Genomic DNA, 18636 nt, shown 5'->3' on the forward strand with positions numbered 1-18636 from the left:
GTGCTGGGATTACAGAATTACAGGCGTGAGCCACCACGCCCAGCTGCCGCCTTCTTTCTTTTTCTGTATTCTGAATAATCTGTTCCCCGTCATTGGCTTTTCTGTTAGGTCTGGTGATTCTTATCTGCAGCAAGAAAAGGGGGTCCCTGACGTAGACACAGCACCAGGAGGCTGGTCCTCCCAGCTCTGTGACTCTGGAAGGTGGATCCTGCCCTTCCCTGGAAGGCCTTAGGGCCTCAGCTTACCCCTTTTAGCCCAGAAGTCCAGCCTTCTCCTCGTGCAGCCTCCAGCTGGTCTAGAACACACATCTGCTGTTGCCTGTTACTGACTCCTTCCTTTCCTCATGAACATCATGTGTGTCCTGTGATGGTGGGCTCTGCTCATGAAAGTATGATTGTTTTATGTACCTTTTTTTAAAGACAGAAGTTGCTGCTTTCAGAAAGACCATTCTTCTAGGGGGCGGCCCAATATTTAAGACAATGCTGGTAGGCCAGACATGGTGGCTCACGCCTGTAATCCCAGCACTTTGGGAGGCCAAGGTGGGCAGATCACGAGGTCATGAGTTTGATACCAGACTGGCCAATATGGTGAAACCCTGTCTCTACTAAAAAATGCAAAAATTAGCCAGCCGTGGTGGCGCACACCTGTAATAACAGCTACTCAGGAGGCTGAGGCAGGAGAATTGCTGGAACCTGGGAGGCAAAGGTTGCAGTGAGCTGAGATCATGCCACTGCACTCCAGCCTGGGCGACAGAGCGAGACTCTGTCAAAAAAAAGGACAACACTGGTGACAAATATGCATGATTGCAGCAGATCCCTGTTAGCAGAAATTTAAATTAGAGTCAAGAATGGTCATCTTCTGCCTTTGGCCATTTAAGCTTCTTCCTCTCTGAATTTCAGCCTCTAGCGCTCAGGAGGAGGTCAGGGATCTGGCTCTTACAGGGTGCTGGAGAAAGGTCTCCTTTCCGTATTGCTTCTGAGGACTTCTTAGACCATTGGCAGCACACGTCCTCACATGAAGGTGGGCGTATGATCTGGGAGACTCTGCTTAAGAAACCTGATCTCTTTATTGATAGAGCCATCTCATGAGCAAGTAATGCAAGCTGTTGGTAATTACAGAAAACCTACTGTGGAATTTCATCTAAAATTAATGAAGAGTCAGCACTGGATTTTAAATACAGAGGCAGTTATGGCTTTAGCTCTCAGCTGTCTGCGGGCTTTCCTTTGCTCTCTGTTGTGCCTGGGGGCTCCCTTCCCTCTTGTCCAGTTGGTTCGTATCCCTATGACACAGACCCATTTTAATGGAACACCACCAAAATATGCAGTATATTCCAAAGTCAAAGGTTTAAGATCAGAAAAGTGAAAAAGGTTCATCGTATTAAAAAGAAAACAAATGTGGAGAATAAAAACTGGGCAGTGAAATCTAGCTAGATGACCATAATATGTCTGCTTTTCTTGACTTTATTATTATTACTTTTTAAGGGCATTCATTGTTCAATCCTCGATTTTGTATCTATGGCAGCAGATGAAGGTCTCTAGATGAGCGTTCACATACACGATGACAAATGGTTAAGGAATTTTGAGGCTAAAATCTTTACTGCTTTGATGTCATGTACTTTATAGGCATAGCATTTCTTGATTTAATAGGAAGGATCTCTGCTCTATATGTGCTTTTATGTGACTTGCAAAGGAACTATTCCATTTAAATAGATTTCAATTAGGATAATGGGTTTGAGACATTTCGCAATGGTACCTTTTCTAGACTCTTAAGATAGAATTGTCAAATTATAGCAAATAGAGTTAGAAATTATTTTGCAATTTTCTCAGCAGATTGTAATTTCTCCTTCCATACATGTAGTCATTGTAAAAATAATAGTGTAAGGGTACCTTTTATAAAACTGATTATTTTCCAAATAGACTGGTACCTTTTGGTTTAGAAAAAAAATGATGGAAGAAGATTGTAGTTCAGGAGAGCAAGCAGAAAGCAGTCATTTTTCAGCCTTTCATTTTATTGTACCTTTGGTCACATTTTTGAAGAAAGGCCCAAAATGTATGAAAGAATATTGGTAATGGGGTAGAGTTGGAATGAAAGTGAGATTTTCAGAGTAACAAGGTCACTTTCTTCTGTGGCTTGTAGAAACAGATATGTGATCACAACAGGTCCAGCAGCCAGGGTTGGGGGGAGTAGAGCGTTCATGTAATTTGTATCATGCTTAAATTTCCATATTTGAAAAAGCAACTAGAGAACAGGATTTTGTCAAAACAAAGAGAAAAAAATAATTTTTTTAAATGGGAGGGGGAAATGTACGTGTTATTCTTACAGGATGTTGAAAAATGTTTAAATAGCTGCGATACAGTTTGTTGAGGGGGCAGGGGACAGTGGGAACAGTGACTAAAGGGTTACATTTTTGTAGAAATGCCTAGTTGAAGAAAAAAGCTTGCCTGGGAGGAAAGTTTCTGTGGAGATGTACCCTGCATTTGGAGTGATGTACTGAAGCATCAAAGACTCAGCATTAATTTTGATCTTTCTTGGGAAGCTGGAGAAAATAATGCATTTCTGAGAAAAAATAGTAACTTATGAAATGTCAAAGCCTGCTCTGGACAATGTCAACATCCATGAGTGTGAGGCAAATTCAAGAATCCAAACCCTAAGTGAAGACCTTCCTGACCTGCTGTCTAGACGTCAGGGGCTGTTTGAGCGGTGAGGTCCAGCGGGTTGTTAGGCATTCCAAAGATACGAGAGGCCCACACCCACATCAGGATTGTGTGTTAGTTCTCAGGCTTCCTAGGATTTTTCTTGGGAAAAGGTTTTTGACCCCAAGTGGCTCCCAGCTTGACAGAAATCTTTAGAGGCAGCTCAGAAAAACTTTGGTTTCCCAAAATAATCCAAAGGCTAAAGTTCTGCCACTCTTTAAAAGAGTAGTGTTTTGGCTGGGCGCGGTGGTTCACACTTGTAATCCCAGCACTTTGGGAAACCGAGGCGGGCGGATCACGAGGTCAGGAGTTCGAGACCAACCTGGCCAACATAGTGAAACCCCGTCTCTACTGAAAATACAAAAATTAGCCGAGCATGGTGGTGCATGCCTGTAGTCCCAGCTACTTGGGAGGCTGAGGCAGGAGAATCGCTTGAACCCGGGAGGTGGAGGTTGTGGTGAGCCGAGATCCCACCACTGCACTCCAGCCTGGGCAGCAGAGTGAGACTCCATCTCAAAAAAAAAAAAAAAAAAATAGTGGTGTTTTAACTTCTTTTAGGACATAGTCACCATTTAGGACTCTGAACACTATGAACTCTCTCCACAGAAATCCGCACATGTACACACAGACCAAAACTTGCATGCATGTATATGTTAAGAACCCTTCATTTAAAATAAGATGCAAAGTTTTGAAGAGAAAGTTTGCTGCTGTTACAGACACCATTTTCCCTTGAGTGTTAAAGCGTTCAGCTGGGAATGTCCCTTGTTGGTTGTTCCTCAGTAAGATTAGCAGAGCTGGAACCTGCCAGCCAGGCCTCATTTTGAGACTTGTACAGCCTGACAGTAGTGCTTCCAAAAGATGCACCTCCCCACTCACATCAGGAGCTGAGGCCCAGTGTTTCCCCTAAGGGTCTTTTTGAAGAAGACATTTTTGTCTAATAACAGTTTTATTATTTTTATTATTGAAAAAGCTGTACCAACTCTGTATTCATTTTCCTGGTTATTCATATGCTTTTTTTCCCCTGAGAGTCAAAAGATGGGTTTAACCTTTGACCTTGTGGGTTTTTATGGCCTGAAATTAATTTTTTAGAGAAATTGCTTTATCTTTAAAAAAATTTTTGGCCGGGTGTGGTGGCTCACGCCTGTAATCCCAGCACTTTGAGAGGCCGAGGCAGGCGGATCACGAGGTCAGCAGTTCGAGACCAGCCTGGCCAATATGGTGAAATCCCGTCTCTACTAAAAATACAAAAATTAGCCGGGTGTGGTGGTGTGCGCCTGTAGTCCCAGCTACTCGGGAGGCTGAGGCAGAAGAATCGCTTGAACCTGGAGGGCAGAGGTTGCAGTCAGCTGAGATCGTGCCACTGCACTCCAGCCTGGGTGACAGAGCAAGACTCCATCTCAAAAAAAAAAAATTTTTTTTTTTTAGAGATGGGATCTCGTTATGTTGCCCAGGCTAGTCTCAAACTCTGGCCGCAAGTGATCCTCCCACCTTGGCTTCCAAACGTGTTGGGATCATAGGTATGAGCCCCTGCACCTGGCCAAATTGTTTTTTACGTTAGTTATGAAGGAGGCATTGCGTGCCTGTATTATGTGTAACACAATTTGAGAATACATGTTTTGAGAATACATGTTTTTAACAAAGTACGTTATGAAAACTGCATGTGTTGGATTTGTGTCCTGCTTTTAAGTCCTTTGCTGTACTTTCTCACAGGCTGGGAGGAGGATGATTCTGGTTCAGAGGCAGGCCCTGGCACCACAGGTCTGAAACTGCAGTCCTCTTGGTGGCAACAGCCCTTTGATTTCTACTTCCAAACCCCTGGTAGATCGCATCCTGCAGAGGAGCCTTTATTTGTATGATCAAGATATGACAAGTTTCCACCACCCAGAAGTAGTAATTCCTCCCTTTTCTGGAAGGATCCTTTTCTTTGTTACAGCAACTGGATTAGATTTTCCATGTCCTAAAAGAAATGTATTTTCCCAGCAGAAACAACCTTATACAAAGTGGTTCCGTGGAAGAGAGAGTTACCATGTTATAGTCCTCAGGAAGGCTTTTGTTCCTGGAAAGGATACCATTGAATAGTGACATCTGAGTTTTAAGTTAGATTTCACTTTCTTATAGCAACAGTGCTGTAATGTTACATTATGGAAGCTAAAACCTGACGCTCAACTTATAAAATATACTCAACTATAAACATTCCTCTTCTGAACTATATGGAATTTTCTAAAAAGGACATAAACAGGTTACTTAGGTATTATGTGCAGTGTTCCTTCATTCATTCATTAAACTAATAAATATTTCAGTGCCAGCATGGGATACAGCAGTGAATAAACCTAACTTTCTGCCACATACAGCATATTTTTCTTATGGGGCAACAAGTAACAGGTAGGCAATGTCAGACAGTACCGTTCTCAAAAATAAAGAGAGAGCCAGGTGCAGTGGCTTACTCCTGTAATCCCAGCTCTTTGGGAGGCTGAGGCAGGAAGAATACATGAGCCGAGGAGTTTGAGACCAGTTTGGGCAACAGTGAGACCCTGTCTCTATTTAAAACATTTAAAAACTAGCTGGGTGTACTGGCATGTGCCTGTAGTCCTAGCTACTCAGAAGGCTGAGTAGGAGGATTGCTTGAGCCCAGGAGTTCGAGGCTGCAGTGAGCTATGATTGCACGAGTGCACTCCAGCCTGGGTGATAGAGTGAGATCCTGCCTTTAAAAAAATAATAATAATAATTTTAGAAAGATAATAAGGGGATGAGGAGGCCCCACTTTTAGGATGAGGTAGTCAGGAAGGTCTTTCTGAGAATGTGACACTTGAGCTGAGACCTGTTATTTTTACTACGACAAATTTTAGGAGTAACAATTATCTTTGGGATCTTGGAATTCAGTGAGGCTTCTTTTCAGAGATTTTGATAGATTTGTTTGAAGGACCTCTTGAGGAGTTAGGACTTTGGTGTCAGTGTCCTTTTGAGAGAGAGACCGAGCCATATCTGTTTTTTCCTTATTGTCAGTTTTCCTGCGGCAAGAACCGGAGGAGAGATGAAATTACCGCTTGGCCTCTTGGCCGCAGTTCAAAGCAGAACTGAGCATCTTCCTGCTCACTGGTCAGCTTCTGAGCTCAGCACTGAACCTAGCTGCCAGACATTAGACAGTAGTTCCCAACTGTCTTCCAGACGCACGAACCGACCCCTCAGCAGTCACTCCATGAGCTCTGACAACCCGAAATGCTTTCCCTGGATTCGTCACTGCATCTGGAGGCCAGCTGGCTTCAGCATGGCCCTGAATCCCAGACACAGGAGCCTGGGCACAGGGTGAAGGATTGCAGCTGTTGGCCTGAGGCGATTTTTCTTCTGAATGCCATTTTAAGCACAGAGTCACAAAATTCTAAGTCTTTTAAGCAGCAGTATAATACTGCCAATGATGCTGCTGCTGTTTAAAAATTTTTTCACATGTGACCTGCTCAGCCCTGCAGTTATTCCTATTACTCCAGAGTCCCAGAGTACATTAATAATCAGTGTTTGTACAGGGCTGCAGTTGACAGATCCATTGCCATACATCTTCCTTTAATCCCCACAATACCCTATTGTTACTCTTGCCTTGCTTTCCCCTTCATCGACCAGGCAACTGACTCTAAACCGATCAAGGAAGAAGAGGGACTGGCCATCCAAGGAGACAGACGCTTATGCCAGGAATTTTGTAGAATTCCTTTCATTCCCCATGCAAATGCTAGGAGTTAGACTTTATTTTTCTCATTTTGAAGCTCAGAAAGTTTGTGTCACTTGCCTGAGGTCACACAGCTGGTGAGGGGCAGAGCTAGAGTTTGACTGCTCAGAGGGGTCAGTCTGAGTTGGAAGCATATACTCTTTCTACTGCACCAGGCGCCTGTCTGACCTGCCTGAGGACAGCCCTGCTTGCTCCCTCCTCTTTGTAACTCCACCTCCACCCTCTTCCTCTTCAGTGTCCCCTCAGTCACCTTGCCCAGTGTCTGAGCCAGGACAGGGTGTTGTGGGCTGGCCCGTGGGTGGGCAGTGACAAGTGCTGTTATCTTAGGTTCCTGGAGGATGAATAGGCTTTTAAACATTTATTAACAAAGAGCTTTACACACACACACACACACACACACACACACACATCTGCATATACACATACTTATATACATCTGTATATATAAAGATCATAGAGGAAAGTTAAGCTTCATATGACCCTACCATAGCAGGCATTCATTTATATTTTTAAACATTGTATAATCAGTGTACTTACTAGTTTGTATTTTCCCCCTCATTTATCGTGATTTCATTTATGCATTTCTAGGCAGTGCACATACTTACCATCTGTAAGGACTTGTAATATTTCCTGTTAGCACATCTAGAGTCCTTATTTAACAATTCAAGTTGTTAACCTTTTGTGGCCTGGTAAGGAACTTACCAGATAACATTATTTCTCTTCTCTTATCTTCTCTGCTTTTTTTTTTTTTTTTTTTTTGAGACAGAGTCTCACTCTGTTGTCCAGGCTGGAGTGCAGTGGCATGATCTTGGCTCACTGCAACCTCTGCCTCCCAAGTTCAAGCAGTTCTCCTGCCTCAGCCTCTTGAGTAGCAGGGATTACAGGTGCCTGCCACCACACCTGGCTAATTTTTGTATTTTTAGTAGAGACGGGGTTTCACCATATTGGCCAGCCTCGTCTCGAACTCCTGACCTCAGGTGATCTGCCTGTCTCTGCCTCCCAAAGTGCTGGGATTACAGGTGTGAGCCGCCATGCCTGGCCAGCATTATTTCCTTAAGAAAATAAGTTGCTTTTGAAAATTTTTTTGTAAGTTAGGGTTAGTTTATTCATCATTTTAGTGGATTTGGGTTGGAAACATGCAGTAAGCATTTGACAGAAAACAAACATTTGTATTTTCCAGGTTTCAGTTTACATTTTGATCTAAATTCTGCGAACAGTTATAACTAAATTTACAAAGCTTTTTGGGGTATGATTATATGTCTAGGTAAAACTCTTCTAAGAAGATGAAGCAGAGAGGATTGAACTGACAAAGCTCTTTAAACATTAAGGTTATTTCGAGACTAAGAACATAACTGCTTAATTGCAGGTAATAACAGAAAAAACTTGGAAATAAACATCCCATCATTTGACCTCCAAGGCAGAAGACTGGCACCAAGGAAATGGCAGCTTCGTCCCTTTCCTATCTTGGGCATTGGTAAAAGGAGTTGTCTAGACATGTTTGATTTCTGTTTCAGCCCTTATTAGTAGTTATGCCATGGCAAATTATTCAATTTCTCTGACTCAGTTTCCTTATTCAGAAAATGGAAGCATAATTCTTGCCTCATAGGGCCATGAAGATTAAATGAGGGGTGTCTTGAAGTGTCTGGGACATAAATCTTCAATAAAAGCTAATTCCTTTTTTTTACAGTTATCTCAAACCTTTTAGTGAATTGGTGCTTATCAGTGAGCTTTTTAGGTGATGCAAAGACCCTGCTTTGCTCATTTTAAGGAACAGTTATTTTTCTTTCTCCATTTTGAAGTTTCTTGTTTGCTGCCTGGTTGATATGGTTTGGCTGTGTCCTCACCCAAATCTCATCTTGAATTGTAGTTCCCATAATCCCCACATGTCATGGGAGGGACCTGGTGGGAGGTAATTGAATCATGGGGGTGGTTACCCTCATGCTGTTCTTGTGATAGTGAGTGAATTCTCGCAAGAGCTGATGGTTTTATAAGGGGCTTCCCCCTTCGCTTGGCACTCATTCTCTCTCCTGTTGCCCTGTGAAGAGGTGTCTCCTGCCGTGATTGTAAGTTTCCTGAGGCCTCCCTGGCCATGTGAAACTGTGAGTCAATTAAACCTCTTTTCTTTATAAATTACCAAGTCTTGGGTATTCCTTCAAAGCAGCATGAGAACAGACTAATACATTGGTTTAAATTAGAATGCCAAAATTTAAATAATTTTTATATTGAATAGTAGATGGAATTAACTTTCTCTTGAAAGATATATTTTAAAAAATTGAACTTACACAGACAGTTTTGAAATGGTCTTATTTTAGTTTTATTTATTTATTTATTTATTTTGAGACAGAATCTCAGTGTTGCCCAGGCTGGAGTGCAATGGCACAATCTCGGCTCACTGCAACCTCCACCTCCAGGGTCAAGCGATTCTCTTGCCTCAGCTTCCTGAGTAGCTGGGGTTATAGGCGCCCACCACCATGCCCAGCTAATTTTTGTGTTTTTAGTAGAGGCGGGGTTTCACCATGTTGGCCAGGCTGGTCTCGAACTCCTGACGTCGTGATTCTCCCACCTCGGCCTCCCAAAGTCTCAGGATTACAGGCATGAACCACCGCGCCTGGCTGAAATTGTTTTTATTATAGATGTTGCTTGTGCAGTTTTGTTAGAAGTTCATGACTTTTAACAGTGGTGAAAATACTTCGTCATTCAACAGGTTATTTTTCTGCTGGTTGTAGGTTATTTGTAAGGAACTGTTAGTCTCCTATCTGGGTGGACATGTAATAGTATCAGTTACTGAACCAGAACTTTAAACACCTTTCTGATACTCACACTGGGAGGTCACCAAGTATCTCAGAATAAAATGTCCCAAACTGAACCTACCATGTTCCCAGAAACCCAGCCCTTCTCAAATTCCCACACTTGGTGAATGGGAGCCTGTCCTTGCAGTCTTGTAGCCCAAAGCCTAGGGCTTAAGAACACCTTCTTCCTTACTCCCATACGCAACCCATCAAGTTCCATGCATTTCATCTCCTAATCTCAAATCCCTTCATCCATCTCCACAGCCACCCCGCTAGTCCGGGCTGCCATTGTCTCTCACTTAAAATGTTGTTATTGTCTAACTGACCTTCCTGAATCCCTTCTTGCCTCTTTCCAGTTTATTTTCCACACTACCGCCAGAAAAAGCTTTTCAAAATACGCATCTGGTCACCTCCATACCTGTCTCCAGACCACATACAATAAGCCTTCACTTGTTCCTCCTTTCCCTTAGGAAAAAGACTAGATCCTCAATGTGGCCTTCAAGGCACTGCATGACCCAGCCCCTGCCGCACTCCTGTCTCATACTGTGTGTATAATACTCACCCCCCAGAAGCTGCTTCAGATTCCCCCATGAGGCTCTGCGCCTGCCTCAGGCCCTTGCTCTTACCCTTCTTGTTTCTGGAGTGCCCACGCTGCCATCACTTAGCCAGCTCGACTCATCCTGGAGATGTCAGCCCAATGCCCACTTGTTCAGGGGGCCCTTCTGTGATTAATATTCAAAACGGATCAGGTTTCCCTGCTGACTGTGATCTCTTGGTGCCCTTCACATCACTTCCTAGTTCTTGCATTGATTATGTGATTGTCTCGCTCCTCACCCCTCTCTAAGCTCCCTGAGGTCAATCTGAGTACTGCACCACTTTGCAAATTATAAGAGGAAACAAGTAAGTCCGGAATATTCAATCATTGCCTCCACTCTCAGAGCTCAAATTCCGCGTGTCCAACTGTCAAGATTTGGCTTACATTAAAATGTTTATGCAAACAGACCTTTAACAGTGAATAAATTGTGAAATTAAGAGAGCCATGGATCTATAGCTAACTCCAAATGTTTGTGTGCGTAATAAATTGAGGGAAAAATAGGAGTTTATCTTTAACTAGGTGTTATTTTTAAATTAATTCCTGTATTGTAGTGTAATCGTCCCTCGGTATCCATAGATTAGTTCTAGGATCCCCCATGGATACCAAAATCAGAGAATGCTCAAGTCGCTTGTATAAAGTGGTGTTATATTTGCATATAACTTATGCACATCCTCCCATATACATTATTTTTAAATTAATTAATTTTTTGAGACAGGGTCTTGCTCTGTCGCTCAGGCTGGAGTGCAGTGTCAACCTGGGCTCAGGTGATCCTCCCCACTCAGCCTCCAAGTAGCTGGGACTACAGCCGTGAGCCACCACACCCAGCTAATTTTTAAAACTTTTTGTAGAGACGGGGTCTCACCGTGTTGCTCAGGCTGGTCTCAAACTCCTGGGGCTCAAGCGATCCTCCTGCCTCAGCCTCCCAAAGTGCTGGGATTACACTGGGCCCAGCCCTCATATATACTTTAAATAATCTCTAGATTACCTGTAATATCTAATAAGATGTGAATACTATGTGAATAGCTGTTATATTGTATATTGTTTTTAAAATTTTTATTTTTTTTTAGTTGTTTTTTTTTTTTCCCTGAATATTTTCGATCTGTAGTTGGTTGAATCTGCAGATGTGGAACCTGTGGGTATGGAGAGCCAGCTGTACCTTAAGCTATTTAGATTGCTATTTCAAGGAGGAGTTTACATAGGGAAAAATCTGTGTAGCAGCTGCCCAAGGTGGCCAGTGTAAAGGGGAAGACAGAGTCATCAACAAAGTCACCAGGTAACAGTAATATGGATGAACATTTGCTACAGATGGAATTTCATAGGAAAGCTCATCTGATATAGCTTGTTTGTGTCTCGGTAAAGTCCTAGGCTAATGTAACCAACTTCCCTGAAGATGGAAATATATTCCCATAGCACTCAAAAAGGGATGTGCAGAATTTGGGAGTTTTTATGATTTTAGTACTTGTAGTAGAACATTTACTTATGTATAGCAATGAATTAGAGGAGCAGAATAGGATGGCTCATACTCAGGGATGACCTAGGCCTGCTGGTTTCTTTTTGCTGTAAACTGTGGTTTACTTTTTGTAAGAAAGTCTTCACAGTATGGAACATATATCCCTAATAGACAGCTTTTTACCCCAAACAAGTTTTGAGGGGCCTATCACAATAGACAAAAGCGCTTTATAGCCTGGTCTGTGAATTACTGTGACTTTTTAAAAGCACCTTTTTATAGCCTGGTCTGTGAATTACTGTGACTTTTTAAAAGCACCTTTCAGTGCTTGCCTGAGTTGTCATTACACTCAAGGTCCCCCAGAATTGATGTTCCCCCTGGGTATATAGGGTGAAAGTCTTTGTCTTTCAAGTGATGTGCTCAGTAAGTACTGAGTGGATGGAACACTTTCTTGGAGCACAGAGCACCTGCAGAAAGCTTCTGTTGGCTCCAGATTGGTTTGTCAACGGAAACATCCGCATGAGGCAGTGCCGCACAGTGGTTAAGAGGATGGCCTTGGAACCTGAGTCCTAGCTCTGCTAGTTAGTAGCTTTGTTACCTTGGTGAGTTGCCTAAACCACTTTCTTTTTCCTCGTGTATTAAATGTGGAAATGATGATAGTACCTACCTGGCAGAATTGTGAGGCTTAGATGAGATAGTGTTATAATGTTGGTAAAGTGATTAGCTAGAGGGCTGGCAGTCATAAACGTTGATTGTTGTTCTCATTGGTTCAGGGTCCCTCTGATACATCTTCACAGATCAGGACTGCGTTTGACTTGGATCTCTATGGCCCTTTTTTCCAAGAAGAATTCCTGCCACTTTACTGAACTGGGTCATGCGCTGCCCAGTACCTAACGGTGTTCTTTAACCACAGAAATTAAAATGGCAATCATAATGTTTTTGGAGAAAAAAAAATACCTGTATTTTCTGAAGAAATAAATAACCATTGTATCTTTGTATTTAAATAGAGTAACTGCCAAATCAATAGGATCTTTTGAGAACAAGTGGTAATATTTCTTGGTGTAATTTACTCCATCATAAAGATCCATGGGGAGAGAGCAGTGTGGTTAATTATGATGTTCCTGTGCTGTCACTGCCTAAATTGACAGTGTATGAAGTGCCGTCCCATTTATTCTTTCTCCCAACAAGCTGAGGGGTGGGGTTTTACCATCATGGTCCTCATTCGACAGATCCAGACCCAGTGAGGCTGCTCCTGAGCTGGTGTTTTTTCCAGTTAGCCTCAGCTGTCAGCTGCGCCATGGAGGATGATTTTGGGTGTTGAGTTATCTGAGTGATATTTAATGGGCTCCTAATTGCACATGGATGGCCAGAAAGTTCTGCTCCTGTTTTGGCGTTTTGCTTTGGCAGACAGTGCTCTCTGAGGACTCACATAAGCTGGAAGAAAAAAACCCAACAACAAACTCAATACTAATCATCTGGAAAGAGCAGGATGCTGCTGTTAGGCAGATATTGGACCTGTGAACAGAAAAACATCAAGATCACAATTTTACAGCGTTTGTTTCTTTGAAATGTCAAATGGAGCCCCAATACAGCCATCAGGTTTATAGCACCTCCAGAATTAGATTAGACGGTGTGGTTCCATGCTGTGTACTTGTATTTCTGGTTATGAAATGCTCCTTGTGCTTATTTTCCCCAATCTGCCGAGAAACACTTTTTTCTTGTTCCTTTATGCATTCACGTTTCTTTTTTATTCCACTTGCCTTTCTTCCTTACCCCTTATTTCTGCCTTCTGCTCTGCTTTTGGCCTTTAGACAGCAATGGAACAGACCTTCAGGAATGGGCGTCCATGGAGGCCCTGGCGGGGGCCAGCTCTATACCTAGGATCTGAGTTGGGGGGTTAGGACCACGTCCCAGGAGGTAAGGCCACAACTCAAGGGCAAACAGTTACAGGCATGTGTAGTGAAGATCGGGAGCAGGACATGGTCTCATTGTGCCCTGTGTCTGTGGAAGCAGCTGCCCATTTCTGATTCCTCATTTAAAATATCTGAAGTAGTTCATTGACCTTGATAGAGACTTGCCCTTCTTTGATGTAGTTACACAGCAATAGCCTGTTAGAAAGCACTTGCCTCTAACATGGTGCCTTGCAAGGTAGGTGTAGACTATATTAACTAGTTATTGGTGCCAGGGAATAACTGGTACTATATCTCCACCTGAATTCCTCGTGATTCCATTGTCTCTTTCTGGGTATGCATGTGTTTTTGTTTGTTTGTTTGTTTTTTGAGATGGAGTCTCACTCTGTCACCCAGGCTGGAGTGCAGTGGTGCCATCTTGGCTCACTGCAACCTCCACCCTCCAAGTTCAAGCGATTCTCCTGCCTCAGCCTCCCAAGTAGCTGGGATTACAGGCGCCTGCCACCGTGCCTGGCTAATTTTTTGTATTTTTAGTAGAGATGGGGTTTTACCATCTTGGCCAGGCTGGTCTTGAACTCCTGACCTCGTGATCCACCCACCTTGGCCTCCCAAAGTGCTGGGATTACAGGCGCGAGCCACCACACCAGGCCGCATGTGTGTTTTTAAAGTGTAATGCATTCCTAATGGTCCAAGTTGTTTTACACCAGTGAATCTCAGTTCCAGGGTGGGCCCTGGGGCAGGGTATGTGTGTGTGTTTGGGGGTGGGGTAGTTGTGTGTGTGGTTGTGCACATATAGGCTTATGATGACTGGGAATTAAAAAAATGTCTTCCAATCCATCAGTTGTGAAACTCCACAATCATGATAAGCCTCAAGATGGATAGGGGTGAGCTGGGTCATCTGTGTGTTGAAGATGTTGCCTAGGATTTTCTGGTACACTAACCCTTCCCTCAATTCCAAATGCCTCTGCCTTTTTAGAACTGTGATTAAGAAGGTAATGATTAGGGATGATCAGTTGTCTCACCAGCAGTCTGCTAGGTGGAGCTGACCTGGGCTCATGCCATCTGCAAAGGAACCCATGGGAACCAGGGGCCATTTTCAGCATTTGAAAAGGCTTAACAGAAACTATGCATTTACCCAGGGTGAACATACAAAAGCTACCCAAACCATCAAGTTTCCTTGCTTTTGTTTGGAATTGCAACCCTGTATGGAAGGTTTCATGCTGACTCCATGTTCTGATTGGCTGTGGATGACATAATAGGAGTTTCTGACACAGGATTGGTCTAACTGTAGACATTGTTACTAGAGCTGGTACCAGGTCTCACTTTCCACTACCTTTAGAATGAGGTTGACCTTGAATGTGAGTGCCCTTGACTATGGAAATGAAGCCACTGATTGTTTCTTGCTTGCTCAGCTATGCTTATTATCACACCTGCGGCAGTGACTTGATTTTTATAATGTCATTATGAACCCCTTATAAATATGGATTGTTGATTAAAATTTGGATCAGTATTGAAATGGAAGAATAATACACAGAATTAATCAGTTTACTGGTAAACAGTGTAAGAATATTGAAAAACATGTGGCCAACATGAGGAGGGGACAGAAAAAAAAGAGGTTGATGAAACTACAGATTTTATCCACAGCTCTCCTTTAAAAAAGATCCTTTTTCATCAGCTTTTCACTGAAATCAAACACCAATAACTCTTTCACCACGAAACACCACCTATTAATACTTAGTCTCTATATGCCTCCTAGGATCCTGTTGTGTTCATTTACCTAGGTGATGTACATCATCCTAAATTCTGCCTTTTCATTTTGTATTACGATGTATATGTACAATACATATTTTTACATTGTCATTGTGTCATTCTTAATGGTCACAGCTGCCTGAACTAAACCTAAAGTCAGACAGTCAGGACAGTCCAGTGCTGGTGATTAGAGAAGGCTGGAAACAAGCTGTCTGTTTGATCCTGGATAACATGCCGGTGAGTCCACAGGCCGAGTCGGCACGGATAAAAAGATGTGCTCACACCTGCTGTGGATGCTGATAATAGTAGCTTACATATGTTAAGTGTTATTTCTTAATTCTCCCAGCAGCCCCTATGAGATAGGCACTATTATCTGCATTATATGTAAGGAAAAAGAGGCCTTTTGCCGTAACTTGTCCAGGGTGACACACTGATAAGAGGTGGAACTGGAATCCAAAGCTGGGTCTGTTTAATTTCAGAGTTTGAGTTCTTAACCAGGTTTTCTGTGCAATTGTGTTGCACCCCAGGACCTATTCAGTTCTCACCTCCCTTCAGAGATCTAACCACCTTCCACCTTAATAATGACAAACACATCTATTAATATGCATTAAAGTGACAGAAGCTTAATACTGAAACAAGATAGAGTGGATGCTGCCGGCGAACAGGAGCCCCAGAGACTGTCCTGTCCACATGAGGCTTTGTTAGTTTTCCTAGAGCAGAGTGGTGTGAAGGGCCAGCCTGCATTCAGTCTCTCCTTTGGTTCCGTCCTTTAGTCAACCTCAGAGTTTTTCAGACTTGAATGGGCACAACAGTGACCACACAGGGTTGCCTGAAGCACATATATGGTACTTGGTGGAGACTCAAGATTCTTAGTGAGGCTGAGAAGTGGTGCTTGGGTGATGTTTATACAGAGTAAGAACTAATGAGCACTGGGATAGAGAGCCCCATGAAGTTCAACCCCATCACAGCCTGAGCAGGAGCAGCCTCAGAGTCACCTTCTGTACTGTTTGGCAGTAGGTGGGGGAAAGATAGGGGCTGCTGAGGAGGCCAAGTTGATGCCTGTCCTCTGGTGCCTGAGCACATGCAGGTGCGGCTGATCTGCAGCTCATTCTCATAGGTTGGAAACTCTCCACCTAATGGCCAGCGCACATAAGGGATGTTTCTACAGCTGGGCTGAGCAAGACAAGTCTGGAAAGTCTAGAAGTATTTGTTAATGGGAGATGAGCTGTTTCAATACTATTTGAAAAATATTTTGACTTAATTGCCTTAAGCACATTAGTCAGCTGATGTGCACTCTGGTTTCGTTTGCTTGACTTTAACAGTTGCCAAGAATTTCTCTTGTTACAAAAGAGAAAAGTAGGACTCTAAGTATGTTCTGTTTCATGGAAATTGAGTCATAGACTCTTAGAATTTAGAGCCTTCTGGAAAATTCCTTGAAGACAATGGAGGAAGGTTCCCTCAGTTTACAGCAGAACCCCAGGCTCAGGGAGGTGAAGTGGGGAGCTCCGTCACTGTCATTTGAGGGCCATTTGAGGGCTGTGGTCCTCCGTGGAGCTCCTCCCTCTGCTGCCTCATGGCCTCACTTGGTCTGTATTTTCAATGACTGATTTACTACTAACTGAACAGTTGTCTGAATCCCAATCATCTCATCACCGGGCAATCCTTTCTTGGCATGATCCACAACAGAGGTAGAGTTGGGTGGGGAATGTTCCCCCTCAGGGCCTATAAGCAATTGGTTCTCCTCAGGGAACCATGAGGTGGCCAGCCGGCCAGGTCAGGACCATGCCTGTGCCAGGAACCAGTATCTCCTAACCTTGCCAGTTGTGAACATGGCTCTGGGTTTCTTGCCTCTATTCCTTTTCTTCTGCTTTGTCCTCCACTTAGAATGTACTCTCCATTTTGTCTCGGCGGGGCACCTTGTCAGGTCTCCATGGGCCAGCTCACACGGGGCCCCTGGGAAACCTTCCACCATGCCTTCTCTTGTTCCTCCCATCAATTCCTATTTCCCTCAGTCCCACTCTTTCCCCTACAGACACGTGTGCACACATACATGCACATACACATGTGCATACATGCATGCACACATCTTAAACCTGGTTTTAAAAAATTTATCTTCTTTGGCCCTCAGATGCCTTACCTATAAATAAAATTCTGATGTAAGATTACACTTAGCAAATTTACTGCCCTATATCAAGGTTAAGTCTGCTGATGCCTGTGTGAAAAGGAGTGTTTCTGACTGGGGGAAACGACTAATTTTTTTGAGTTCTCAAAGAGTTTTCTCAGTTTTTGAAGAATTAATCTGAAATACGTTCCTCACATTGAGAAGTTGAATGGCCAGTGATCAACCTAGATGTAAGCTAGGTTGTCTAATTTCCTAATATGATTTGAAGGGAATAAATTCAATGCTTTACAGTTTATTATAGCTAGAAAATACAGAGAAATGATTGTCCATATCAGTCAGTTTTTCCAAAGTTAAAATTTAGATCCTTGTATAGGAAACAGAGCAATATGTGTGTTATGTGTGTTATATACACTATTGTCAGCGTTTTCTAAAAAGATTTCAAAGACGAATGTTTTTATGCTGATGGAATGGGAAGGCTTCATCAGGAAGCTGTAAAAAAATCCAGAAGCCATAAAGAAAAAGATAGAGAGCTTCAACATCTCAAAATGTAAAACTTTGTATATTAAAAAAAAGCCCATACAATTAAAAGGCAAGTCAGAGATGGAAGGAAATATTTGGAACACATACAATGGACAAAGTATTAACTATCCTTGATAAAGAAGTGAATAACAAAAGTCCTTGGGCAAGAAATATGAATGACCGGTTAACAGAAGAAGAGAAGCAAATGAGGGAAAAGTATGAAGTGACTATCAAAGCATTGAGATACCTTTTCCCTGCCCATTGAATGGGCAGAAATTTAAAATAATATTCAGTCTTGACCAGGGTTGAAGGTGGACATTTTATACAATGTTAATCAGGAGGGTAAATTGGACAAATTGGCACACAGTTTCAGAATTTTAAATATGTACCTCATTTGACCCAGCAACTCTACTCTAGAAATACATCCTACAGATAGACTTTCTCTTTGCACAAGATTTATATGGAAACACAGCTTTTAAAGGCAGCATTGTTTCTAATGGTGAAAACAGGAAACCCTGCAAATTTCTATCAAATAAAAAAATGATTAAGTAAATGGTGGCATACCTTACTGTGTAGAAAAGGGGTGTGTGTGTGTGTGTGTGTGTGTGTGTGTGTGTGTACCCGTCAGTCCATAGGTATAGGCCATAGGAGGTGGTCCAAGAAATAGTAAGTAAAAAACAAATGCAAAACAATTTGTATAATATGATCTCATTTAAAAGTAAAAACAAAAACAACTTTATTTGTGCGCACTACCTTTTGTATGCACACAAAATGCCTATGAAAGGTCTGGAAAGATACGTTCTAAACCAGGGGTCCCCAATCCCCGGGCCACAGACCAGGAGCGGTCCATGGCCTGCTAGGAACCAGGCTGCACACCAGGAGGTGAGCTGTGGGTGAGTGAGCAAAGCTTCATCTGTATTTACAGCCCCTTTCCATCCCTCGCATGACTGCCTGAGCTCCACCTCCTGTCACATCAGTAGCGGCACAGACTCTCATAGGAGTGTAAACCCTACTGTGAACTGCGCATGCAAGGGATCTAGGTTGCCCCTCCTTATGAGAATCTAATGCTTGATGATCTGTCACTGTCTCCCAGCACC

General features: G+C 42.9%; 1 protein-coding gene across 5 annotated transcripts in view; it reads left to right on the forward strand.

The window, feature by feature from the left end:
- The window catches only part of TEX2 (testis expressed 2), a 116812-nt gene that overhangs the window by 16283 nt on the left and 81893 nt on the right, over positions 1–18636 (forward strand). The window contains exon 1 of one of the 5 annotated variants that reach the window (XM_055386853.2): positions 16358–16484. The exons of 3 other annotated variants lie outside the window; for them this stretch is intronic. The gene's annotated coding sequence lies outside the window, so the exon portion shown is untranslated. Of the gene's footprint in view, positions 1–16357; positions 16587–18636 lie in introns of those variants that run through there. One more of the 5 variants, XM_019028112.4, reaches the window with a different exon arrangement.

This window comes from Gorilla gorilla, chromosome 4, assembly GCF_029281585.2.
Source record: "Gorilla gorilla gorilla isolate KB3781 chromosome 4, NHGRI_mGorGor1-v2.1_pri, whole genome shotgun sequence".
Taxonomy (NCBI): domain Eukaryota; kingdom Metazoa; phylum Chordata; class Mammalia; order Primates; family Hominidae; genus Gorilla; species Gorilla gorilla.